At 36.5% G+C, this 27,650-nt stretch overlaps 1 protein-coding gene across 3 annotated transcripts in view; it reads right to left on the reverse strand.

Moving 5' to 3' along the window:
- Positions 1–27,650, reverse strand: part of PCDH10 (protocadherin 10) — a 321,360-nt gene that overhangs the window by 24,679 nt on the left and 269,031 nt on the right. The window contains exon 9 of one of the 3 annotated variants that reach the window (XR_014583039.1): positions 20,206–27,399. The exons of the other annotated variants lie outside the window; for them this stretch is intronic. The gene's annotated coding sequence lies outside the window, so the exon portion shown is untranslated. Of the gene's footprint in view, positions 1–20,205; positions 27,400–27,650 lie in introns of those variants that run through there. 3 annotated transcript variants of the gene reach the window in all.

The following is a 27,650-nucleotide window of genomic DNA, read 5'->3' on the forward strand; positions in this document are numbered from 1 at the left end:
AAAATAGTTTCTATCTTTCCAAACTGGGAAGAAATTGTTCTTTCAGTGTACTGTGATCTCAACCCCATTATGTATCCTCTTGCCTTTTTCACACCTTCTCTAGAAAAATATTATGACTGAATTTAAGTAGAAATATAGCTTCAGTTATGACTTGATTCTCCAACTGTGAAACTAATTATGTACTTGTCTTGCATAATAATAGAATTGTAGTTTTGCTCTGAGTTTGTTTCAGATACAAACATTCAAGTTTTCTTTACCTATCAAAGCAGTGCAAACAAAAACTTCATTTACGTCTTGCAAAGAAGCTCCTGCATTTGTACTGAATCAAACACATGAAACATGGAATTCTCTGTAGAATCCTACAGCCCCAAAAGATAACTCTACTTATTAATGGTCTGAAATAGAATAGCACAATATTGTTGAAAAACAAGACTAATGTTTTTCTCCTTGAAAAGGTGTGTAAAACTTTAGAAGTAAGCCTGTTCCACTTAAATATACAGCTGTACAAGTTTAGGGGTTAGTCTTTCAAGATGCTAATCTTTGTGACATCTCAGGTCTTTACACCAATGACTTAGTAAGCTGTCAACATATTAAGTAGTTTTCTGTATACTGATCCTAAAACAGAGTAACCCACGTTAGTTGTGTCATTCTCTGAAGCAGAGGAATGATCTCAGAAGGTAAGACCCTTTAGCCTGATTTTAGTGCATACTTTCAGTTATTGGCTAGCCCTTCGGCACCTAATGAGCCGTATTCTTCCTGGAAAAGTCATGTCCTGGCCACACACTGCTCAACATTCAGCACATTACCAGCTCTACAATTCCATTCCTCTGTCACAAGTGCTGTGTTCAATGATCTTCAGTGGTGTTTGACCCAGTCAGTCCCTTGGAGGCTCTTAGTATCAATAGCACTATCACACAGGATATTTAAATAATCTCTATTAGCCACTTGATTCTGTGTCTGTGTTAGAAAGAACCAGTGGCAGAAAAAAAGTGTACTGCAGGGGAATGCATTATCATCTTCAATACTCAGCTTCCGCACACGTGACCAACATTTAGGCAACTGAATCCTTTTGTTCGTGTACTATATTCAAAATGTAAGAAAAATCTCATCATTAGAAGGCAGTTATTCAGCTTCAGAACCAGAAAATTAACAAGAAACTCTGGCTATTTGGAGTAGGGTACAACTCACCATTGGGTTCCACCTTACCCAAGTGGATGTTCGCTTTATGGGCACCCAAAAGAAAAGTGTGATGCTAGATTCCTGGAAAGCATGTTGGAGAAGTTTGCACAAGTCTTAGGAAGTAGCTGTTCCAAAAATATCATGAGCCACACGCCCCACACAAGAGATATGCACATGGCAAGTTAGGCACTGTGGTGAGTGGAAGTTAACTAGAAGCCTTACTCTGAGAACCATCTTTATCTGCTTGCCAAGCCCATCCTTCTGGATAGGAGGAGGGCACTCATGCAGCAGACTGCAGGTACACATGTGCTGAAGCCATTTGCAGGTTGAAATTAGCAGCTTTCTAGACACAGCAGAACTAGTCTAAAAAACACATACAAAAACCTGCATCATTGGAAATCCTGTACTTCATGTTTGATTGCAGACCACAAATTAACATCACCACTTCTGAATGCTTACCTAGAGGTGAAGCCTCTCCCTGCAAGAATAGGACAATTATTCCAAAAGGGGGTTGCTCAGACTATATATAAAAAACTGCACAGAAACAATATTTTTACCCATGTTTAATATTATGCTCTAAGGCTCTTCTAAATACTTCAGAAGTGCTACAAATGAGTTTCTACTGTGTATCTACTTATGGAAAAAATATAGTTGTGGTAGAAGGACATGGAAAGTAATAGCAATTTATCCTTAATGACAAAAATGGGATATAACCTGTCTAAAAATTGATTCATTGTAATGAACTTCAACAAAAAAAGCCTCACAGCAGAAATGTTATTGTGAATTCACTGTGAATTCACATCAAGTCCTAAACAGAATATTGTATACACAGTCACATTTCCTTCAAACTCTGCATGATTCACGCAAGGCATTTTAGGGCACTGAATAATCAGCATAGAGGTAGACATTTTAAATTGAGGTAAAAAAAGAACCGTAACACAAAGCTCTCTCCCCCCTATTTCACTAATGCCACCACCCTGTGCTGAAAGCAACTCCCAAAAGTAAAATAAAACTTATGTTTAGACTCAAAGCCTCCAGTATATCAGAACTTCTTAAACCCATTTGGTAAGGTTCAAAGAACAGGTCAGCTGACAGTCCTCCCTGCTAAATTCAGAATAAAGAGACCCATTAAATAAGACAAAAGACAGCTCCAAGACTTAGTTCCAACACACATCATTTTGAGTACACATTGTTCCCTAAGCCTAATTGCCTGAAAAAAACAGCAGTAATGTGTTGAGATAGCCACTGTACACTCATACAGGCAGCCTCAGGATCCTGACCACCTCCAAGCACTGCTGAGGGGAGACAAGAACCAGCATGGTCAGTAATCAATCCTTCAGGTTGGCAGAATTTCCTACTGCAGTAGCAGGGAGTGTTAAAAGACTTTCTGCACTAATAACCTACCTCTGGGCACACAAGACAAATTTTTTAACAGCTGGATGATAGCATGATAAGTCAAGTTGTATAATTTGTTAAAGGTAAGTAATGCAAATGGAAAGCTCTGAGGGAATATGAGCTCACCACAGTTACCTTGGGGAGTTTGGCAATAGAAATTTATTTCTGCAAGCTTTTTCAGAGGGAATTAAGTTTTCCCTTTTATAATCTGATGCGGTGGTTAAGACAGGTTTTGCATAGGCCCTCAGTTGCTTAAAACCACCCTGTTTAAGAGCTGGTTACAAGCAAAATAAATGTATAACTCGGGGATCCAAAAAGATAAGATACTAATTCAACCTGCACTTGCAAAACCCCCCAAGCCTGGTCCACAACAATGGCATTACCAGTACCATAGGAGCTACTCACCTGGAGCAAGCAATACTAATAAGAGACATACAAAAAAAAGGAGTATCAAAACAAAATGTGGCATAAACAAACATGATGCACTAAAAGTGTCATTGCCATGCCACTCTAACCAGTATCAGTTATTACGTATGATCAGATTCACACTGGGTTGCTGTACACTTACATATGGAATCAAGCTTTGTGGACTGCTTACAAGCCATTTCTTCCCTCACTGCTACAGGCCTCCACCTGCTACAAAGATGGCCTCATCCAGATGTAGCTTCAGTGCTCTCTTCCCTACAATACAAGCCTGCAACATGCAATAAGGGTAGCACTATAAAATAAGAAATCTTCAGCCGATTTTAGTTCTTGAGCATTATTTCTCAAAGTTATTATTCACTACCTGAAGTGCTACAAACAACTAGCCAAGTTACTTTCACTTGATACGAAAAGAAAAAATCAAAAAGGTTAAACTCCTACTCACATAACCTAAGCTAAACTTCCATTTGAAGGAAAAAGCTTTCAAGCTTTCTTTGTCTCTTTTTAGCTATTAAACATTTTTGTACTATTATTCAAAATAGTATGTAGTATATTGTTACTGATTGTTATTGAGACTTTTAACAGAAGGATAGTAGGGTACCCTCTGCCTATGTTCATTCCTGCCTTTTTTTTTTTTTAAATTCTCATTGTCCTTTGTATCATTAAGAAATCTCCAAGTGAAGAAAAAAGAGGGTCTTTTTTGAAGGTCTTTCAATGCCAGCAGTAAAAACTGAGGGTGCTCAGAGCACAATGACCCTAGCCTTACGTTCCCATATCCCATATACAATATGAACTTCAGGCCAGCTGTATGTAGCTGCCCCCTGCACTGCCTGCATGGACGGACATTTACTTTGCAACCCACTGCAGTCGCAGCGGTTACCTTTCCTTAAGTTTAGAACTGAATTCTGGGTCACCTACAAATGTATCATCTCTACAGCAACTGATAAGACACTTTTTAACTTAATTTTGAGAACTGGGAAATGTCATGGTATAACCCAGTTACAAGCCTAGAAGGTAAAAAAAAAGTGAAGACCAAGTTGATTACATTTCAGTATTTATATGAGGTCAACACATCATTTGCATGAAATAGATAGGTCTCAAAGGTAACAGTAGATGATTTCATTCAGTATTTCTATGACAACGTAGAAAAATCTTTCCCATGCACACCCCCATTACTTCAAGCATCTGAAACTATAGCAGTGGCCCTAGATAGACCTCCCTCATCTCATCAGGTAACTCTGAACTAACTGAAATAGTGCTGGAATAGTTTAAACCATAGCAAATATCCTGCAATTTACATTTATTGTACCTACAAGCCAAAGCCTGCCTATCCTACACTGCATAATTTAAATGCTTAGTATTAAAGCAATACAGTTATGATGAATATTTTTCTTACAAAGATTATTTAAAATACTAGTTTTGAGTGCAATTATTTTATAGTCATATTAGATAGCTTAATAGAAGCTTAGATTTTTTTTATACACATGGATGGAAGATTTAGAAATTGTATATGCTTTACTGTGTTTGTTTCTTTAATAAGAAATGCTAATGTAATTGAGCAATTTAAGGAGGGTCTCTCAGCAACCAAATGCAATACAGAGAAGATACTTAAATCAACAGGAAAACAGCAACCGTGTGCTAAATGGAAAGTCCCTTATCTATTCTTACTGTTCTGCAATGCTTGAAGTATTTAATTGTGTTTATTTATCCAATAGGTGCTATTTGAGTCACAGATTATTTTAAAATAGTCACTCTGTTGCTTTCCTCAGTCACTAGTTGCAATTAAATAAAACCATCAAGAAGCTCTGTGCCATGTCAGTGAGTAAATTCAGACACTTGAACAGTATCTTTTAAAAATCAGTATGTTATGTAAATCTTGCTGCTCTAAAATGAAGTATGGGGGATAACCCACAGGACTGATAACAAAATTGCATCTTTCATCACTAAGTTGTCAGTCTGAGACTGAGTTATCAGTGACTAAGTTGCTACCCTCTGCTGAAAATTATATTACTTGGTGCCATTTGTCCAGTCCCTATTGTGCAAATGCTCCTGGAGCAGAACTGCCCACAGCAAATGGCATTTGATATTTTTTTATAAAAAAAAGCCTAGCACAAAGGTTGAAAAGCCACAAACATTTCTGCCCTCTCACTGTAAAGACTGCTCTTCTCTTGTCAGGATTAGATTGTAATTCTGAATATGGAAAATTACACTAACTCCCCACAGACTACCTGCTCTCTGAATGTCATAGAGTTGTAATGAACACCCAGGGTTCTCAAACTGCTGTATATGAGAGTCAAACTCATTATATTCAAAATAAGATACTCAAAATGGTATTTTTATGTCAAAAGCTTTTTTTTTTTTTAAGAAAAATCAATAGTCATCATAAAGCAAGGTTTCATACTTTTAACAGTGAAATTAAGATAGAGCTCTTTTACTGTGCCTTGCTTCATTTCAAAGAGTTGCTTTTACCTGCATTTTTAAACATCAATAACTAAAACAGTGTTTATTTGTTAGCTACTGGTTTTGTTCATGCTGTACCTTATTTTTCTCCATTTAATAATGGAGAGGTCGCAAACAAAGACTACCATGTGCCCCAAGTTTTGAAGCAATACATTTGTTTCCCCAATTAGGAACAGGCAATTACTTAACCTGCTACATTACAGATTTTTTTTTTAACCTCAGGCTTACTTGCTGAAAACTGAGTTAACTTGCTAGTGTTTATCCTCAGCCTTTCTTCAAATATCATGTTGATTTCTACACCTACTAGTAGGAAATTTTATGCAACTTCAATTACACATTACAGGTGGGCACAGAGGATTAAACTGATTGTTTGGTGGGCAGTTCTCCCAGTGTGTTAAATTAAAAGATAATATGAAATATGAGGCCTTTTCTAGCTCATTCAAAAAAGCGAACTTGAAAAATGTACATTGCATTTTTTATTGGGTGAGGGCAAACCACTTTTTTTAATACAGGTTTTTGATGCATGGCCTAACGCAGGCCTCAGCAAAAAGATAGCAAATCTTAGAATTTATTATTGTCAATAGTCTGCATGACCTTTACTTTAACTGCATCTTGGCTGTCAGTAATAATCCAAGGCTGCACTTTCAATGATAGAATGAGAGATTTTGCATATTGAGTCTCCAGGTCTCCTTGAAAACGTTCAGAAATCACAGTCATTTATTCCTATTGGCAGGGCAAGGTCCATTATGAAAGCTCATTCGTCTTTACTTGAAGATGAAGAGTGGAGAAACTCCATTTTTTGCTCTGAATCAAGTACTAACTACAGTAGTTTTCTCAAATAAATCAACAAGGAGGCTTCTAGGTCCAGGGTCTGAAATCTTTTCTCATTCAGGGCACCTGTTCTCTAACAGTTCCCTTCACCTTTGTAACATACAATTTTGGTAGTAGATAAAACAGCACTTTAACACAGACCTGTGGATTTTACATTCTAACCTTTCTTCATTTGTGGTTTGTTTTACCTGACAGGTTAGAGAGTTTGCAAGTTCAGAAAATCTAGCAAGGACAGGATTGCAAGGGCAATAGTAGTAAATAATAGGCTTGCAGAACTGGCCTCCTCTCCCTTGAGGGAGGTTTTTAAAGCTAAAATTACTTAAGCTGTGTAAGACAATGTGTAGCTATGTAATAAAATATACTAAAAATCTGTCTCCACTAGGTACAGATCAGCCCCAGGTAGTTCTTTGCTCTTTGGGTTGACTGGAGGAGAACAAGAGCCAATTTGCAAGTCAGAGAGATGCACTGGCATGACATTTATGCCCAAGCAAAGTTCCCGCTGTGCAAAGTCCTATGCAATGAGCAAGCAAATACTATGCTTTTTTTTAAAGGAGATACTGTTGGACACAAAAAAGGGAACACGATTTTCCTACAAAGTCTGCAATAAAACCTGTATTTGAATCTCACTTCTTCACTGTCCCCACGTTTTATATTCCTGATATCACATAGTATACTATTCCTGAACCACAAATGAGCTTTCTTCAGATCCAAGGAGAGAAAAGTTAGGCCAGAGAAAGGAAGAAATAATTCACCCTCAGAGACAATGGTAGTATCCTAAGACTAGATCTTAAGATCTTGCAAAAGCAGATCACTGTTTTCCTGCAGAGTGACTTACTGAAGTTCAAGGGGATCTGCAGAGACTCAGCAATCTGCAACACATGGCAAATTGGGAGATTCAGGCCTAAGCTTGAATTCATTTTTCCACTGGGGAAAACACACCCCTATTTCTCCTCCTTTTAATCTGATTTATGGCAATTCATCACAAGAGAAATTCCAAATGAAACAGCGTGCACAGGAAGCTCAAGTTGCCTAGGTCTATCACGACCATTTCCAATGAGGCTGGGCAACCTTTTTTCCAAAGAGGTTTACTCACTGAAAACTGTAGTTTCTGGTCAAGTGATACTATTCACAAACTCATTTAGCTCATCACTCCAGTGAATGTGTATTCAACTACATAAAGTGGGACACTGTCAACAGGAGACAGACAGCAAGTCCTATAACGCACAGCAAATGTTTTTCCTAGCTCTCTAGTTAAAATGCAAAACCCCCATGAGGTATCTATTTGGCTTAACATTCTGAGCATGGATACAGAATCTGCAGGTTCAGCTACTTTCATGCATCAAAAACATTCTGAATATTCCATAAGCAGGAAGACAAAGACAGTAACAAACCTCACCATTCCATTATCTTTAAGTCGGGCTGTGACTAGGACAGCTGAATTCCTTAAAACAACCTTTCTTCATGACCAAAAAATTTTTGGGCACCTAGCTCACCTCATAGGGCTGGGATTTGTTACTACAGCAAGTAAGAGTTAAAATCTTTCATGCCGTACCTATTGTGCTCTCTAGCAGCCTCAAAACTTCTTTGGGAAGAGAGTAAGAAAGATTCTATGTTATTCTTCCTGGGCCGTGTAACTGCTGGCAGAATTCCTTCTGTAATTCCGCACTTTCCTCCTCCTTCGACTTTCAAAAAATTTTTGCCAAATCAGTTTCATCACATGTTCTTACGTAAGTCTCGACATCAGACATCCAGCTACAGCATTCAGCATATGGGCTGTGGGTTGAGAAACCAGCCAACTTCCATGGCATACCTTGTATTTCCTTAAAGGCATCACCACATATCCTTCAACTAGCCTACTTCATTTTAACTTGTAACTCTTATGTCTTCTGGCTACATATAAAACGTACGTACAAAATACATACATAGGAGTTGGAGAAACTGGAAGAGCGATTAATATAAGTGACAGATTTAAGCTCCCTTACAACATCCATCTTTGACATAAAAGAAGTCTCCAGTTCCTGTGATTATTAACAGAAGCTCAGAAATAGAATTAAAAAATAAAAAAGTCCCGAGGCATGCCAGAGTCTAACTCCCTTTAACCATTCATTTGGGAACTCAGACTAACTCTGTGATGCTGTGAACTCCAAAAACATCACTGCAGCATAGCACCTGCATGTAACATCTGACACAATTTTGGTCAATTTTATCTCTTAAGAATCACACTAATGTAGAATCAGCCAACAAAAAACAAATAATTTACAGAGTAAAAATCCTTTTTCTTCCAAGCCCTTTTCCCCACATCCTGAATGATGGAATATATTAATTCTATAACAGAACATCTACCTACTCTCCATATAGAACAATTTTACTAACAACAATGCAAGATGACACTAGTAGATACGGTTAGAATGTAAAATTACTTTGTCAGTGACTGATAAAATTCAGGCATTCACTGAAATAGCATTTTTCCCCCAGATAGTGGTAGGTTGTTTCTTTCTCTACCCACCTCCCACTCCCAGTAAGGGGAAAGAGCATTGTGATACAGTATTTTCTGCAAATAAACTTTTTTTTCTTGCCAATTCCACAGAGCATTTCAGCATTCTACCAGAAGTTTCCAAACCAAACATATGCATGTTGATAGACTTACTCCTGCTTCATCCATTTTGTGTTTAAATATATTACATGTCCCTAGTGCTTCCAGTCACGTAAACTACATTCACTTTAAAAGCATAATCAAGAATTTTAGCCAGAGAAGTAACCAGAGAAGTGCAACAACAAATCAGTAACCCGTTTCACAATCATAATAACTAAAGAGGCGTCCCAACTATAATCTCTAGTCACTGGTTGCAAAATATATGCTTGAATCCCTTAATACAGGGATAAAAAAGGATAATACAGGGATAATAAAGGCTACTTCTTAATAGTTTCATTGCTAAATTACATTAGAGGACAGCAAAAATGCATTAAGATTTTACCTTACACTCCCTTGTGAGCAATTGTTTTACTTGCTAAAGAATGTTTAAGAGATGAGTGGGAGGAAAGATGGTCTACGCATCAAATTTTCAGAAAACCTGAACAGAGTAGTTGTATTCCTGGAATTTGCATCTATCGTAGTCAAGTACAGCTACCTATTGGTAGCAGATTAAGATGTCAGAGGTGAACCTAATTAAACAGATTAAAATGAAATTATTATCTCTAAGAGATAACAAAACAAGTCTCGGAGCATAACCAGTCAATGAACGGAAAAAAAAAAAAAAACCAAAAAAAAACTAATGCTTACCTAATGGTTTTGTTGTTTGTTTGTTTTAATCTCAACAACTAGCAAGATTTTCTAATGAGATTATCGTATTTCAGTATGATTTTGTCTTGGGTTTACTTAAGGATCCTTACATGTTTTCTGTAAACGGTTAAAGCATGTAAGGACAGTTGAAAGGAAAGTGTGAACTCTAAAATCCTGAGGCCCTAGCCTGCCCAGCAAGACCTTTCTCATCACCTTCTACAGATAGGAGACTGGGGCTTAGAATATAGTTAAAGATTAAATTTAAAAGTTAAGTCTGGTTTGGGGAGGTGGAACATGCTAATTGTTAATGATTTTGAAAAGGGGAAGATTTCAAGCAGTGGCAGGAATATCTACCAAAAGTTTCACGTAGCAGAATTTCACATCTGAGACACCAACGATCAAAGAACAAGAGAGGAACAGAACACTGAAGACAAAGATTTTAAGAATTCAGGAGCAGAAAACAGAAAATATAGCTTTTTTCTCCCCCCTCCAAGAAGTAAGGATTACTAACCGTAGCTCTATGAATAACTATATCTTAATTAAGCATTTAAGACCAAAAATGAAACCCCAGCACACAAATCTGAGTTGACTTGAGAGCAGCATGCTTCCACGCATTTGGTATAATGAAAGCAAAGAACAAGATCGGTAGGAACGCGTGGCTGTAGCTGCAAACTCCACTTGCACCAAGCATTAGAAAGCCTCAAAAAACCACTGCACACTGCCACAACCAGCCTGTGAGGTTTGCATGCAAGGGGGCAGCCCCAAAAGACAGCCTCATGACCAACCCCCCCGCTTTGCCTCCCAGGAGACCCCACACACCAGGTACTTGCCAGGGACACAGACTCAGCAAGGCAGCAGCAGCACAAGCCAGGCGATGAGCTCATCCCCACAGCAACACCCAGGCCCCATCAGCCAGGCAGGATAGCACAACAACCACAGACAGAGGCTCCCAGGCACAGAATTGAGAAAACACGACTGATCCAAGGTCCACCAAGATATAGACACTTTAGAGACAAGGGCACAAGGCCTAACCCTGGGCTGAGCTAAAATGGTGCCTGGGAGAGGGCCCAGGTGAGGCCAAGCAGGGTTGTTAAAGGCCATTAAGGGCTGTCAGCGCCCCCAGAGCCAAACAGCACCTTATTTAAATTTAAATTTAAGAATTGGTTATTGTAGTAGAGACTCGCAGCTGAAACTGATTTGAATAAGCCCAAATGGAGGTGCTCAGCAGTTTTTTTTATCAGAGGTTTCTCTGTTATAGTCACTATCCATCAGTGCTATCGGATAGACTGCACAGGCAACTTCATGGTTTTAGGGGGAAAAAAAAAAGCCTGTAATATTGGCAAAAGCTGTTATGTGAAACAAATTGAATCGTTTTCTGTCTGTGTTAACCTAATCATCACTCTAATCAATGGTAGAATAACAGGTCATTGGCTACAGGAATGCAGCTGAAGTATTGGCTGATTTTGGGTCTTGCAAGTTTGGCACAAAAAATTCAGAAAGAAAGGTACATGTGCAATAGATTCAGCTACAAAGTAGATGTGTATTTCTGCAACATAACTTAAAAGCATGACTTTTTTAAATAAAAAAGGAGAAAATACTTCACTAAGCATGCATTTATTTCTGTGATTTCAGCCACTTCTGAATTTTTCTTATCTTAATTCCTTAAAAGAAAGAAGTCGGACGACTAAAATTTACAGACTGTACTAATCCTTAGAGTACAGATCCACTCTTCTGAAAGCCATAAATACAGAGTTAAAGAACCACAGGAAATTAGTTCTCTGAGTTATGTTAATTGCTCCCAACACTCCACTATCTATCTACACAAAAAAGGAATACAATTTGAAGAAGACATCATAACAAATCATGGTTAAAAAAAAAACTGTATGCCATAAGGAAAAAAAAAAAAAAGGTTTTGTCTTATGAATTAAAAGAGGTTTGAACCATTGGAGGGAGTGGGTTACATCTGAAACATAGGCAAAAAGAAGCATAATTGATCCAAGTAGTCTTATTTGTCACTTTAAGTCCTCCTCTAGCAGCAGCAGTAGTACAAGAGGGAAACCTATGAAAAGCTCCTACAGAAACAGGGAGAAAGTAAACAACACACTGTAATTACAGCTTTGCATTCAAAATATTTAGGAAAAAATCATAAAAAGGCAGCTTCAAACAATATGAAGATAGAAAAGTAGCTCAAAATGACCTTAGAAGAAAGGCGTATAACTGTATTAAAACATTTTAAGTCTTATAGAGTGACCAATAATATATGCAAGAGCACTGTGAAAATTTAAACCATAAGAAATCTCTTTTATGTTAAAGTCTCAGTTTTATCAAAGTAACTGCTTATCTCATGGAAAAGAAAAAATGTCATTAATGTACTGTTCCACTTGACAACACATAATGTTAAAGTTTGAATACTAGCCTTGTACAAGCTGTATCTCTAGTACTTTCTGATTTATGATGTACAGTTTGTGTTGATGCACTGCTAGCCGATATGAAGTTTTCACTGCTCAAAAAAAAAGGTAAGCATCAGTTAACTCAGTCAATGCAAACTCCGCCCTTCCTTGGCTCCATTTGAAATTTTACACTCTGCGGGTATATCTTCCCTTCAGCGCATGTGTATTCATGAATGTGTCTGAATGTGGAAATCATCACAATAATGTATATGGAAAACCATGGTATAGGATTTGGTTCCTAGGTACAATGGGACAATGTGTAACCAGTTAGATATGTGTACTGATTTACAAATAACTCTTTGTAAGAGGTAATCATAATACATTATTTCCAAAGAAAGAAGCAGATGAATTTCCTGAACTTCCTATACACATTTTTTTAAAGGACTATGTAAATCTAGTACTTGAAAATACATGAAGAATTGACTTTATATCACTGAAATATTAACTATTTTATTATAACAATCTTCTTTTGATAGATTAAAAAAAAAAAAGAAAAAAAAAAAAAGGAAAAAGGTTGTAACAAGCTATCTTTTTTCTTTTCCATATCAAAAAGAATGAGTATGGAGATTTGGTCCATATCTAGATACATGCAATATACATTCAAGGTTAATCTGAACACTACCCACTCTGAATTCTCTTAGACAAATCCATATAGAAACTTTTCAAACTTTTAGCTTTTTTTAAAATTTCTTTCAACTCATCAAGACTACAGGACCTGCACAGGTCAGCCAACTTGAATATAACCAGGTGGCTATTACCATGTCAGAAATTTATCTCAATTACATTGCATAAAATAAATGATAGTTAGGAATGGAAAAGTGTACAGTTCTGCAGAGTAGAGCTAAATCTAAATCTCTACACTAGTTTCAGGTTGGTATAGCTATGATGAATAGAAGACAGTCTGGCATGTCAGGATTTTCTATATGATTGATAATATTAAGATATATTTCCTCATGGCTGGCTACATTGGAACATTCACCTTTAAAAGAAAAATAACATGTCTTTCATTTGTATATTCCTTAATCCTAAAATTGCAATTACTTAATGGAATTTCAGTAGTACTTCGTATTTGCTATTTGCTATAAAAAAAAAAAAAAAAAGCATTTATGATGTAGGAAATTACACAAAGGCCTCACAAGTTTTTTGCTTGTTTGTTTGTTTTTCCCTACCAGAAAATAAAACTTAAATATATATATATATATATTTTTTTTTTTTTTCTTCTTACCACTTTGGAACTTACTGCCCTGACTGATTGGCAACATAACCAGAATCACATGCCACCATGCTCTAGTGGGGTTGATCAATGGCAGTACTCATTTCTGATATTAGCCTAAAATTTTGTTGTCCTTATCTGCCAGAATAACTATAGTCGTTCCAGCTGAGCTTCAGAAAACTTGTAAAGATTACTTCGTGGAATAATACCTAAAAGAAGCATGACCTAAATCAAAAGAAGTACCTGCCTCTATACACTGTAGGCTGAAATACATTCAGTTTGGTGTACAACCTTTTGTGCTCTGTTGCCTGTATTGTCAGTGATATGTTCTTAGTTGTCATTCTTAGTTTGGTTCTTGTTTCTTTTTTCTCTGATGATTTTCTTCTCAGTGTGTGGGTTTTTGTTTTTGTTTTTTGTTTGTGAAATCAGTCTTTTGTTACTAACATGTTCTTGTGTAAGTTTGGTTAAATATTTAATATTTTAAATATAGAATGTTAATAATTATTTTTCAGTTCTGAATTGGAACAAGTGCATCTGAATGCATTATTCAAGAACAGCATCTGATCTTATTTAATATCATGTAACGCTTTGCTTGTTCTTTCTTTTTTTATATAGAAGCAATTTAGCATGCTTGCCAAATGTGTAAAGTACCTTTTCTCCCAAACAAGCTGTTCAGAAATGTTATTAGCCTAAATATCTTGTCCTGATTTTTTAAAGCACGTCTCTTCTGAGTCTATCATCATTTTTCTGAGCATCAGTTATAGTAAGCAATTTCAGAAACGGCTGTGCAATAGGACATACCACAGTATGATAAAGAAAAAGTTAATCTACTAAGAAAGTTAGTGACCTTTTTTTTCCCCGATTTCTAAGCTGCTCACTGAGACTGTGTTTGAATCTCTCAAATATCTCTAGAGTCAGAGAACCAAATGTTTTCAGGTAGTTGGATGCCTAGGGATTTACGGTTGTGTGATTTTCTAAGAGTATTTAGGCATTTACAGTAACTCCAGTGACAATCAGCAAGTATCACACAATTAGGTCCTCTCGAAAATTCCACAAGGTGCCTCTTCACTGCTGTGATTATTAAATTTCTTAATTTGTCTTTTACAAGTTTCTGACCTGGCAATAAGCTCATACTAGGCTTCACGAGCACAGATCTGAGCATCCCTGAGAGGTGTTATGGTAGATGGGTTTGCCTGAGTGGGCATGTCCTCCATTCTGATCATAACCAACATCTCTACTAGTGATAATATAAGCTTTCTGTGTACAGAATATACACAATGAATTGCCTTTTATTCTCCATCTCCAGCTTCTCAGTGCTGGCTTTGCCCCTTTATTTTAAAATTCTCTCTTTTCTGGCTCACTGAGAGTCTTTTTTTCATTCAGTGAATACTTACTGCTTCTCCCTTTAGTCATCTCTGGAGTTGGTTATTTTCCCCAGCAATAATTTTTGATGCACACCTCGCTTTGGGATGCATATACATGTTTGTATAAGATGCCAATCTCCTTAGGGTGTACTGAGTCTTATTTTGGCTCCATAAAAATGTTTTTTTTTTTCCTTTTTTTTTCTTTTTTTCTTCAAAATACCTCATGGATATATAAATATGGCTAGCAATACAATGCTGAAATCCAATATTAAGAATACTATGCTCTGGTAGCATTTGGGTAACATTTATAAGCAGTTCTAGGTATCATCAAAGGATCACTCTTTTGTGAAGAGAAACTACTATGTCAAAAGCTTCTGTAACTACACAGAATATCCTTCCTTCCCTGACCTTTTGTCTCAGGCTGAGTCTCTCTGGCAAATTTAAAGCCTACTGTAAATGCAGATCATTTGTTTTCTCTTTGTAGGGACGTGAGCTGTATGTTTGACTGTGAGGCTAAACGTTGGCCTGCACAAATTGTTCAAATAAAAAAAGCTAGGCCTCAATATCATGAGCCTGGAACATCTGTGGCCAGGTCCGAAGCTAATTTTTGTAATTACTCTAAATAGTAGGCAGGATGTGCAGCCAGTAACCTTCCTCACCATATCATAATGTTTTATAGACAATTTTATTTTCTGTGTGCTGTTCTTTCCTCTCAATTGATACTAATTTGGATTGGCTGCAGGATGTGACATATGAACAAGTGTGCAAACTAGAGTACACAGTATATAAATCTGCCTATAAAATCTCGTGATTGAAAAAGACATGAAGTTAACCTTTTGTTCGGGAGATAACCTGTTGGTGGGAAGTGCACAAATACCTCATGACACCAATGGTACTCATATAATGAAGTCAGAATTTAATTTCTTTTTTTTTTTTTTTTCTCCCAAATAAATGATTAAGTAAGTAATCCTCTGTGTGTGCGTGTGTAATCTGATAGGTCAGATTATGCTTTTAAATAATTCTGAAATTGTAACTTGCTTGAGCTCATGAACAATCTGATGCAAAATGTTATGTCTTTATTTAAAGTTGGTTTAATTGGGTACCTAAGTCACATGGCATAGGCAACAGAGCTAGAGGGATTTACTTCTAAGTGTCAGATTATGCTGTGTGGATTAGTCACTGGAGTCTGAAATGTTGATTTGATGATTGTTTTCCACCATTATATCATTATTTGCTATTTTTTCCAGTATTTCTTTCAGTAAACTAATTTGCTACAGTGTTTGAAGAAAACAGACACAAAAGAAGTGCAAACACAGTAAAGCTAAATTGTTTAAATTTAGAACTGGCTGGGAATTTTTCAATTTCCTTTCATTAGAAAAATGTTGGTTTGTAGAAAACAAAAAGTATTCATTCAGTTCAAGCAATTGCCTACTAAGGAAATAATCAGAAAGCGTTTCTAAGCTAGTAAACTGCCAAACATTTTAAAGAAAAAGGGTTGCTTGAAGGTCAAGTCCTCTTTTAGTATTTTTAATTAAAACACAGTAATGCTATCATTAAAGAAAGAAGGGGGGGATTTAAAAAAGACTTCTAAGATCACACAAACTTAGATCGACCTGATTAGAAAGTTGAAATTTTAGATTAAAACTGGGATATTAACTTTTACTAGGAAAGAAAAAATGCAAAAATCAAGCAAAGTGTCACAAGACGGAAGAACGTGTGTCTTGCATTCATCAATTCTATAAGGTACTGATGGTGATTATAAGTAAGAGCAGTCAGACTCCAGCTCTACACCGACCTTTGAATTAGACTGTGTCTTTCCATTTACTATGCAGGCAGTTTTATGCTCAGGTGCCGACAATTCTGTATTCTGAGCTCCCACTTTTGTCTAGTTTTGCTGCTCCTTTTCCATCTATAAGCCTACTTGTTTTAGAATAACAGATTCAGAAGCTGGGTTTCGGTCCCTGTTGGGCTATAACCCAGGAACAAGTATTCCAGAGAGTATGCATCTGAGCTGATGCATCTGCACTACAGCTGGGCTCTGCATTTCCATGCCTCCTTCCAACACGTGGGGAGAGCTGGGACAGCAGAACAGAAATCCAGCATGGCTATTTTCCAGTGGCTTAATGCCCAGGACCTGACAACACTAAGCTCCTTGGCAGCAGCTTCCAATTTCACTGGAGGCAGGCCTGGCCTTAAAATCAGGGAGCTGATCACACATCTCTACCATCTCACTGGCTCCAAGACTTACTCGGCACAAGAGAGAATGTGATGCCCTCCCTTTCCATGAAACTGATCAATCATGATTAACTCTGCTAATTAAACTTGGGCTACAGAGCTGTAACATGGGTGTAAATGATCAGAACCAGACCCATCGGCCATTTTGTTTCTAATTTTCATTTTCTCAAATGTAATTTCACATTGCTTATTTAACACACCGGTCTCCTTTTACTGTCAAAGCATGAAAAGTGTCCTAGTATATGAGAGCTGTAAATCTGACTTGAATTAAAAAGTAAATAAATAAAAAACCTTCCAAGTCCAAGAAATAAATCTTTTAAGTCTTCACTCTTTGGGACTTATCACTTGTATAGTGTTAAGAGTAATTCATGTAGACAATAGTTTTTACATGCTCGAGCCCTACTTCAGCCTCTCATTCTGATCAGCAAAGGGAGCAAAGCTTTTATGTGATAAATAAGCTAACCTTTTGCACAAAATGTGCAACAAGTATGCATGTGAAAAATTCCTTTTATATTTTAGATGTCTCTAGTTTTATTTAAGTATATTATACTTCTTTGGTAAATATACATATATATCCTAATTTATTTAGGATAATGTATTCAGTCAAGAAATATTCATGTGATGAATTTCCCCAAACATATTATACAAGGAGCATTATTCAGAATTAAACAGGAAGAGTCACTGATTTTGTTTGCTAAGATTACAAGTAAAGTACCATAAGGCAAAATTAGCAGTTGGCAAATGCTGTTAAGGGCATCCGTTGACTACAATTAGACCATAGAATGCAATCAGATAGATACTATTCTAGGCACCTCAAACATATACATGATTAAGATACTTACAATTCATTTCTTCTGATAAGGAGTTTAGCTTATGTGCTCTGTGTAAGAAATATAAACTGTATGAATTAGATAAATTTTGAAAATCAGTAATAAACTGGTTGATAATATGTAATATCAATCGGCATTCTGTTTTATCAGCAGCTAACTTCTCTTTCTACACACACACAGAAGATGGTAATTTTCTTACTAGTACTTTCAGTGCAGATCTTTCCATTCAATTGCCTTTATTTGCTTCAGGAAATCATGGTTCCTTTTCTGGTAAGAGAATAATCTAGTAATAGTAAAGCTTCATACTGATGAATTCATATGAAACAAGAAGGACAAAGTAGGCAAAGAACACTGTTTTAGAATATGACTATCTGGTCATCAAGAGCTAAATTAAACACCAGCCGATATAGATGACAGCCATTTAATTTCTGTTTTACATAGGGTGAAATAATAATCATAGCAATAGGAAAGTGCGTGCTTCAGAAGCAACTACATTTCTTTGATGAATATAACTGTCAATAACCAAGGATATTAGGACTGTTCAGAGTAACTGAGGACATGATGGAACACATCTTCGTCTTCCACTACTTGTCAATTTTTAGAATAGAATAGAATAGAATAGAATAGGAATAGAATATTCAGTTGGAAGGGACCTGCAAAGATCATCTAGTCCAACTTCAAGGCTAACCAAAGTAACTAAAGCATGTTATTGAGGCTATTGTCTAAATGTCTCTTGAACACTTGACAGGTGTGGGGCATCATCCACCTCTCTAGGAAGCCTGTTCCAGTGTTTGGCCAACCTCACAGTAAAGAAATGTTTCCTAATGTCCAGTCTGAACCTTCCCTGGTGCAGCTCTGTGCCATTCCCATGTCCTGTCAGCAATGAGCAGGGAGCAGAGGCCGGTGCCTCCCTCTGTGCTTCCTCTCCTCAGGAGGTGCAGAGGGCAGGGAGTTCGCCTCTCGGCCTCCTCTTCTCTGAACTTATGAATAAGTCAGTTAACCGTAGCAGTCCTATGGCTTCAGACTTTAGTTTCCTTGGTTTATCCTCTAGTGTCAAATTAATATTTGTTGAAATCCAGCACATTTTCATATAGAGAATTTCCTTTATCGCTTCCGTTCCACCTTTGACGAATGTTGCTGGTGTGGCAATTTTTACCAAAAAAAATTTTTTTTTTTTGGAGGATTATAACGCACACAGAACTTGCATGCATATTAAATACAGAAAATATAAAATTAGAGATGTGAGATTTCTTTCTATATGGTTAGTATTCACTCACAGAAATGTTGGGAGAAGAAAATGAAAGAAAATGAAAATGGTAATGGAGAGAACAAAAATGTCAAGGCCATTCTGCCATTCTGCACTTTCCAAAATGTGTATTCCTATGAATTTCACAGGGCTGTTTTTTTAATGATGTAGATTACTTTTTTCATGAATCATTCAAAAACTGGCTTTTGAAGAAAAGGACATGCATATTTTAATGCATACAATGAACTGTATATTATATTAGAAGAGTAAACTCTTTCATTTTTACTCTCTGCCAATGTTAAGAAGGGGAAATCCAGTTGACTAATTATATTAACAAGGAAAATGAAAAAGAAAACAAAACAGTGACAATATAAAATATAGTCAGGAATTTATTTCAGTAAGATCTCACTTCTGCAGATTTCATTATCTGTTATTCTCTACTAATGTAAATGCTTCAGTCAGAGAAAATGGGACTACTTCTAAAATAAGAGCTGGATACATTACATATGTCCAATTTTCAACAGACTGTATGTTTGTCAGAAGTGTGTTTTTATCAATAATTATTTTGTTTCATAAAATGTAACAATGGGCTGTTGCATTTTATGGCTTTAGATTTTCTTTATAAGAACAGTGTAGATAATATTCTCATATAGTTGATTTCTAACTTCTCTGAAATGAAATAGCTTTGATTGCCTCAAACCCTTCATTTCTGTTCAAACTCCCTTTGAAAACTTTCTTATTCTGCTGCTAGAAACAAAATTGCAGTATATTACAAAAACAAAACCCTCCCTCTTCCTTTTAACATGGTACTTTCAGAAACTCTTGTTTGTAGAAGGGCAGAATTTAACATAAAAAGTTACTTTTCAACATTAAATGGGATGGTGATAGTCCATTTTTTAATTACATAGCTTTTCTAACATAAAAAATGAACTTGCTCACAAATACCTTCAGAAACAAAAGCCCTGTATGTATAGTAAGAAAAAAAATGATAAAAGATATCTAAAAGATACTATCGAAGTATAGTATCTGAAAGCCATCACAGGATCACTTCAGATTTTTTGTTTTCTTATATTTTGGAAGTGTGACATTTTGAAAGCAGTGGCAGTGAATGAACTGTCACATAAAGGGATGATTTCACCATGAAATGAGTGCAGTGATTGTACTCAGAAAGTATTTTTTCCTTCCTTTTTTTTTTAAGTGAAGCTAATCTTTGTTATTTAAAGACCCCTGTAAAAATCAAAGTTAGGAAGTTAAGTGCAGTGCTTACCTCTTTTTCTAGTCGTGACTGGGAACTGGCCATCCACATTTCAAACAGGTAGGAGAGATGTTAAAGATGGAAACACAGGAAAGTGCCGATTTCGTTTTAAATGGTTCTATTCTTTTATGTTATACATTATACATCAGAGTGATATTTGAAAGCAGATTTATTACACTCCCTAGCAGAATGCTTTGTACATTTATAATGCAAAGCTTTTATCTAAAATTCAGAGCATTATTTTAGAAAGAATGTGTATCATATCTGTGAGACAAGTTCTACTCCCACTGAGAAGTGTCCAAAGGACTTGTGGTGAAACTGGTGGTCAAGAGAGCTGAAAATAAAAAGAAATCTGTGTACTTTGCTTAGTGTAGTTGTGCTTTTGGGCCTTACTCTTAGATCCACACCTAACTTTTTCATCTGACATACATAGTTTGATGAAGTAAAACTAATTTATATTTTACCTAAATATTAAACCTATTAGAATTTGTGGAAATATCCTAGACACAGTAAAACTGTCTTAAAGGAAGAAATCTTTAAGCTCTTTTTATCTGAAATTATTTCTCAACCATGCCCTTCGCACGCTATCAATTGCTATTGTAGGAAAGAGGTCTATCTATGACAGGAGATTGAGCTGCTTTTTAATACTATATTGAAAACTAATGGATGGAATTTTTGGAAATTAAAGCATTTGGAGAATCAATTTCCACTGACATTTAAAATAGCAGGAACTTTGACTTTATGTGGCTTTGAAAATTTAATTTAATCTGCCTGCCCTCTTACCTGTATTTTCAAACACAGCTAGTCACTCCATGGTTTGAGTTTTAGGTGTTCATCCAACAATTTTGAAGCAGCTTGTAAAAACAGAATTTTTGCATCTGAACCCTTCACTCTGTGCCCATTATCATTGCTAAAAACATCACTCAAAAGTTCACTGGCTTAGGACTTAGAATATGGAAGCCTTTTAAGGGTTTTGTTTTCTAGCATTTCAGTATTGGGAACTCAGCAGTGAACAGAGAAATGTGTAATGAGTTCTCAGAGTTCTTTGGCAGCTCGTCTATTTGCAAAGGAATAATGTGATAAAGAGGCAGGGACACTCTGCAATGTAAAATACCTATGACAATGAGGTTAAAAATACGTGCTTTAATTATATGTTTAAATATATATAGTATATATATTTAATATCTTGAAAAAAATCTTGAATGTTATTGGATAAGTCTAAAATTTCTAAATATTTCTTGAGACAAAGTAAAAATGGTATTCAAACAGTATTTTTTCCATTAAACGCATTTAAATAATAGCCAACTTTCTCTTTGTATACTGTATTAGCACTTGACACTTCTTTAGAAAGGCATTCCTGTCCACAAATGAAGTCAGTATGTTGGTGTCAAAGTCAAATGCAGTGATCCTAATTTGCATTATAGGTTTTATTATTGGAGCAAAAAAATAATAAATATTTCATTGTAGCAATGATTTTAATGCGACTATTTGTGAAATCACAACACACACTACTAGTTATATAAGTACCATAATTTGGATTCCTTGGCTGACCATCTTCTATACCTCTGTCTGTGATAAGCTCTCCTCTGTCTGAAGTAGTACAGGATAGAAATATATTCTTTTTTTTTTCTGTCTCTCCGAGGCCAGCTGTCTCCTGTCAGACCATACTGAGAAAACAGACGGGGGAATGTCCTCTTTGGAAATACTTCTAAGAGACTATCACAGCTCCTGTTTTAGATTAGGTTTTGAATCTCTCATTAGCTGTGGAATGATATCAGCAGTTGGAGAGTTTATCGTGTGTGCCATATGGCATAAAAACTTAGTCAAATTTGAAAAGCTGAGGAGTTTTTTCTTAAATGTTACCAGTGTCCACAAGGTGGACTGAGGTGTTGAAAGAGCTGGTAAGAACCCAAGTCTATCAACGTGGTGTCTGTAAGAAGAGCAGATACCTGTAGGTGCCCCATTTCTTCTGCAGAGACAGACATAACAGGCTTAAACAACTGGAACTTTATGCCAGACAATTTTGTATCAGAAATACAATTATGTGCTTTACCAGTGGGTGCAACTAACCATTAGGAAAAAGTAACTAGAGCTGTAATAATTCCTTGTCACAAGGCTTTAGTACAAGAAATCAGTACCTTTCTGAAGGAAATGTTCTAACCCAAACATCCTTTACCTCGATGGTTCTGTTGCCTCTGTACTGCAAAAGGGATGACCAGGATGGCCATAGCTAGTTCAGAGCAAAGGGCAGATGTAAGCCTCCTACCAGCTCCAGTGAAAATCGTGTTTTGGTTTCCTTCCTATTTAGACACGTTTTTCATTATTCAAGTGGAAATGATATTTTCATTTTATTTTATGTAGATAGATTCTTTACATGTACATGTTTCAATATTGTGGCCATTAATTCCATACTTACTAGTATATCTCCTACACTTAATTTTGTACTTTGGACATAAACTAGTGTCCATGTACTAATGAAATACTGGGTCTGTTCTTCTTTGCTTACTCGAAAAGAAAATTAGGTGGACAGGTGTAACACATTCAGTGACATGTCAAACCCAAAGCCAACTTCCCACTGGTACTGCACAGGATGCTCCTTAAGGGAGTAAAATGAATTTCTGCTTTTTGTCATTATACCCGCTCGTGTAGAATGTGTCGCTTCATCCTTACAGCAGTGCATTTATGTATTTCATAAAGTTTCATACTTGACTTGGAAAGTTTCAGAACTCACAGGGGTATGGTTCACAGATGGTTCAAACTCCATAGATAATTCAATGTCTGCTTAGCTCTAAAGTAGATGGAAGACCTGGTAATTAATGTCCTGAGAGATTTGAAAAGGCTTGTGCACACATTTGTAGATACACTAGTATTTGCTGTCAGTGTTCAAACATTTTCAGTAAACTGAACTGTGATTTGGAGCATATGGTTCTCGTTCCCTAATTGGTAATCAGTCCCGCTGAGGGCAAGATCCACACACTGGCAAGCAGTAAGGGCTAGCAAGTTAAAGTATTGATTACGGATTATAGTTGAGATGTTATATGCTGAAGTGAGCATGAATGGGTCTGCAAATCTGTTGCTCAGTCCTTACTTCGAGAATGTCAAGAGAGAGACTTATAAATTTAAAAAGCAAAATAATGATTATTTTTTTTCATAAAAGGAGTGTGAGTTTCAGGCTAATGGGCTGATTTTTCAATATTTATGTAAACAACACAACCACTTATAATTTAAAACTTCTAAAAAGTGAAAGTGGCACATATAAAATCAGGCAAAACCACTTGGTTTGATTTTGGTAGTTACTGATATGTGCTGTGTGTGTATCTATAGAGAAGTTCGTCACTGCCAGTGCAGAATAAAGGGGTTTTATTTCAGCCTCTTCCCCACTCCCCCACATCAGACATTGTCTTTTTCAGTTTTCACAGTTCATAGTGAAATAAACTATGGAAATTTGGAGCAAGCATTTCCATAACTCACATTTTCCAATGGCAAAGATACCACAAAGCATGGCAAGCCTTAAACAGCAACTGTTGTAAACAGAAACACAACTAATGGCAGTCACACAGAAATCGGGGGGTACGGAGGAGCTACTTTTATAACCACGGTTTGAATCAATCTCCCAGTCTGACAGAAGGCATTTTTTACAGACAAATAATCAGTGCCTTCCAGGGTGTTCTGCACAATCCAGTTGTGGTGGCAAAATTGTCTACAGAGCAGTCCTGAATAGAACTAATAGAGGAAATGCTTGGAACGCTTTGCTGAACAGAAAAAGGAAAATCTTCCTGTAAAAAATGCACTCTTTCACCCCTTGACACGCACATCATGGTCTTCTATCATGAAGGTCAGGTCTGTGACTGGCAAATTCTGTAACATCACAATGTGAAAGCCCTTTTGTGGTGCTGCGAGCTTGCCAGGAGACCTGTAGGACATGGGACCACATTCATGGAGAATAGTTTGGGTCCACGTTCCCCAAACTTCCCACCTATCTTTAAAGAAAATTAGTAATTTAATCTCCATGTTACTAATACATTACCAGAAGTTACCAGTCACTACCGCACAGGTCTGATCACAGGTTTTCCTTTTACACTATATCAAGTCAGTAACAATAGTTGAGCTTTTAATATCATATGAAATTTTTCCTCTATCATTTCAGTTATTTTTCCTGTCCTAAAAGTAGATGGCAATCATTTGTGCTGTGATTACAAGCTATTTCTTTATCTATGACTTTTCTCATCATAATATATGAAAGTGGCAAATACAATCTATAAGTAATAAGTGTGGTATGAAATTTCACAAGGTCCTTATCATTCTGTGTCATTATTCTTGTCTTTGTTTCTCTCTCTCCCTTTATTATAGGAATATTTTTTATTTAGACTGTGGGTTTTTTTCTTTGCTTTTTCTTATTCTCTTTCATGTCTGAAAGTATTCTGCTGTCTAAAATAAAAAAAATAGTTTGTGGTCTCTTCAAAATGTTGATTTATATTCAAACTTACTGATTTCTTTAATGTTTATCTCCCTCTTTGTTTTTCAGTTATTGCAATGCTAGAAACTTAAGGTGCATGTACGTACTTTTAGAATTGATTTAACTGAGCAGAGTGTACCCTGATCTGTACCCTGAAATGCTGTAAATTTTGGGCTAATGACATTTCAAATCGTGTCTCTATTTCTGACCTTAGGCGACAACACTTGTCTGTGCTTCCCAAAATACAAAGATCCATCTGTATTTTCAGGTGTATCAACTGGCAGGCAATTGCACATTTTTAGAAGTGATGTTTCATTTTGCTTTACTTTTTCTTGAAAATAAATCTCCTTAAAATTCTTCATGAGGGAAAAATCTGAGGAAGCCCGGCTGGTTGGCAGCCATGAGCCATGGAAGCCATGGTTCTCAGAATTAAGGGCAATTTGATTTCCTTTGTCTGCAGATACTGGAAGCTTCAGGTTCAAAACAAGAGAAGAAAGGAAGAGAGAGAGAGAGAAAGAAAGAAATAGGCAGGCATGGAGGGAAGGTGAGAGGGAGAAAGAAAGGCAGCTTTAAAGTATAGGAACTTTCTGGTGAAGTAAACATTTGGCTCCTTCTTGGTCTACCAGACTTACTGTGAGGATGGCAAATAAAATTAGGAAATCAGCAACTTGTATCGCAGTCCTTCAAGCAAGCAGCCACGGGTCTGCAGCAGGTATACCAGTGGAAAATAAGCAAGCTTCAGATAGAAACCTATGTAACATAATTCCCCTTGCATACCAACAAGTATCCCTTAGGTTTGAGTTTCTACTCCCTGAGATGCTTTTCATACATTTCAGAAATAGCAATAGTTTTCTAATAATTTGTAAATAAAAATGAACTGATAACATATGCTAGCAAAAGAGTAACGGTATTAAAACACTATAGCAATCTAGAACCTGAATGCCTCAATAAGACCATCTTGTTCACAAGTCAGGCATTTCTAAAATACAGCAAATTTGGTGGGGTCAAAGATCCTAGCAATCTGCATGGAACCAGGATGAGGAATGCAGGAAAAAATCGTCTGCAGAAGGTAACAGGAAGCCAGCTTGTATACACGTGTAAAACTACCCAAATCTACAGCACCTCTATAAATAATTATTTTAGTAAAAATAAATTAGAAAAAAAAACAAACAAACAAACATGCAGAACATGCAAAAATGGACAAACACATAGTTAAACTAAGAACTCTGGCAAACACATATAGTTGTGGAAATTGTAAAGGTTTCCTTATGAGAAATAGCAGAACATAAGGGCTTGAGATTTCACTTCATAGTACTCTTTCAGGAACCTCTTTGAACCACTAAGAAATACATGAAGAAATGCAAGAACAGCTGGATCAAAGTATGATGGCTACTGATTCAGAACAATAAGCAAAACCAGGAAAGAAGACAAAAAAAAATTTGGCATTCCTGTTTAGTGTTGATGCAGTGCATAGTCACATGAAGGTAAAGAGAGAAATGCTTGGCTTCTGAATAGTGGATTGATGTGTCGTAGGCACATCTACAAAAGGGTGGCACAAAATGTGTTTTTCCGTGTGCTAAGATACCAGGATATCTCTATGTTAAAGACGAGAGGAAACATTTCCGATGATCTCTGATTAACTTTCAAACAGAATAAAAAATATTTCAGGGGGAAGACTAGTCTGCACAGAAAGTTCATCACTATGCTTGTTGCGATGATCATGATCTGGCTGTGCTGCCTAATAGTGATGACTATTAAGGAAAATAAGGCTTAGTACAGATCTGAAACTACTTGCTTTTTATTTGAGAACAGCGGTATTCATTACATGTGATTGAAGATATCCTGTGTTATATATCCAACACAAAAGCATTCACTGTTGGTGATGGGTTTTGACATGCTAAGCCAGATAAGCCATGCAATGATTTAACAAACTGTCCTGCATTTGAGGATTTGTGGGTACCAACCCAGCTACACTGTACATCTAGTGAATACTGAAACAGTCAGTGGACTAAATCCTGCATGTGTAGATATGCATATACATAATTAAATACAGTGATATTTATATTTACGTATGTATGATACTTATACTGCTGGACAAAATATTTCCACAGGGAGCACATCCAAATTTATATTATCAATGTGAAAATTATTTATCAGATGTCAGAAAAAAAAATGCTATGTAACAATAGATTAGATAGAATTCAGGAGAACTAAAGATTTTATTTTTTATTTTTTTGCTAATATGAGGACATGGCTGCACTTTAAAAGACTTTGGCTTAGCCTTTTGAATACATGAAAGAAGTCATATTACACACCTGTGAACCCATATGTCAGTCAATATACAGAAAGAAACAACACAGATTTAATGCTTAGAGTTAAAAAGAAACACATGATGTCAACTTGGAAAACTGAACACTTTACCACTCCCCTTACTTTTAATCACTGTAGCAAGTCATTACTTTAATCTGGGAAGAATTATGCTGAGAAAGCTCATTGGAGAACAGCCATCCAGAAATGGAAGACGCATTTTTTCAGTTGATGGTGTGGGGGGCCAGGCCACAACACACTTCACTATAACTTCAAGTATTAACCAGTAACCTAAGGCATGTTCTCTCACCTGCCCCAAAATAAAAGAAATGGAGAAAGCCTGGGAGCCAAGTACAAGGAAAATGCATGCTCTGTACAGTGCTGAATCACATCCTCAGGTAGTAAGAAATAGCTGGCATAGGAACTGTGGTGCTTAAGCCTGCAGAAGAATCAAATAGCTGCTTCCTGTGAGGAACTGTGCATCAAAAAAAAAAACTTACAGAATGACATCAAGGAAAAACAATGGTTAGGACAACACTGAGTCAGCAAGGCAGCCTGCTAGAGAAGAGGAAGAAATGGTTTTTGCCTCAGTCAGTTGAAAAGAAGTAAAATCTTTGTCATGTTCAGGTTTGTTTTTCCCTCCCTAGTGGTAAGGACTTTCTGCTGATGAGATGGATGGAAGAAAACAAAATAAGCCTCCTAATTTCCATGACCTCAAACTGCAAA

Source organism: Anser anser, assembly GCF_964211835.1.
Source record: "Anser anser genome assembly, chromosome: 4".
NCBI lineage: Eukaryota > Metazoa > Chordata > Aves > Anseriformes > Anatidae > Anser > Anser anser.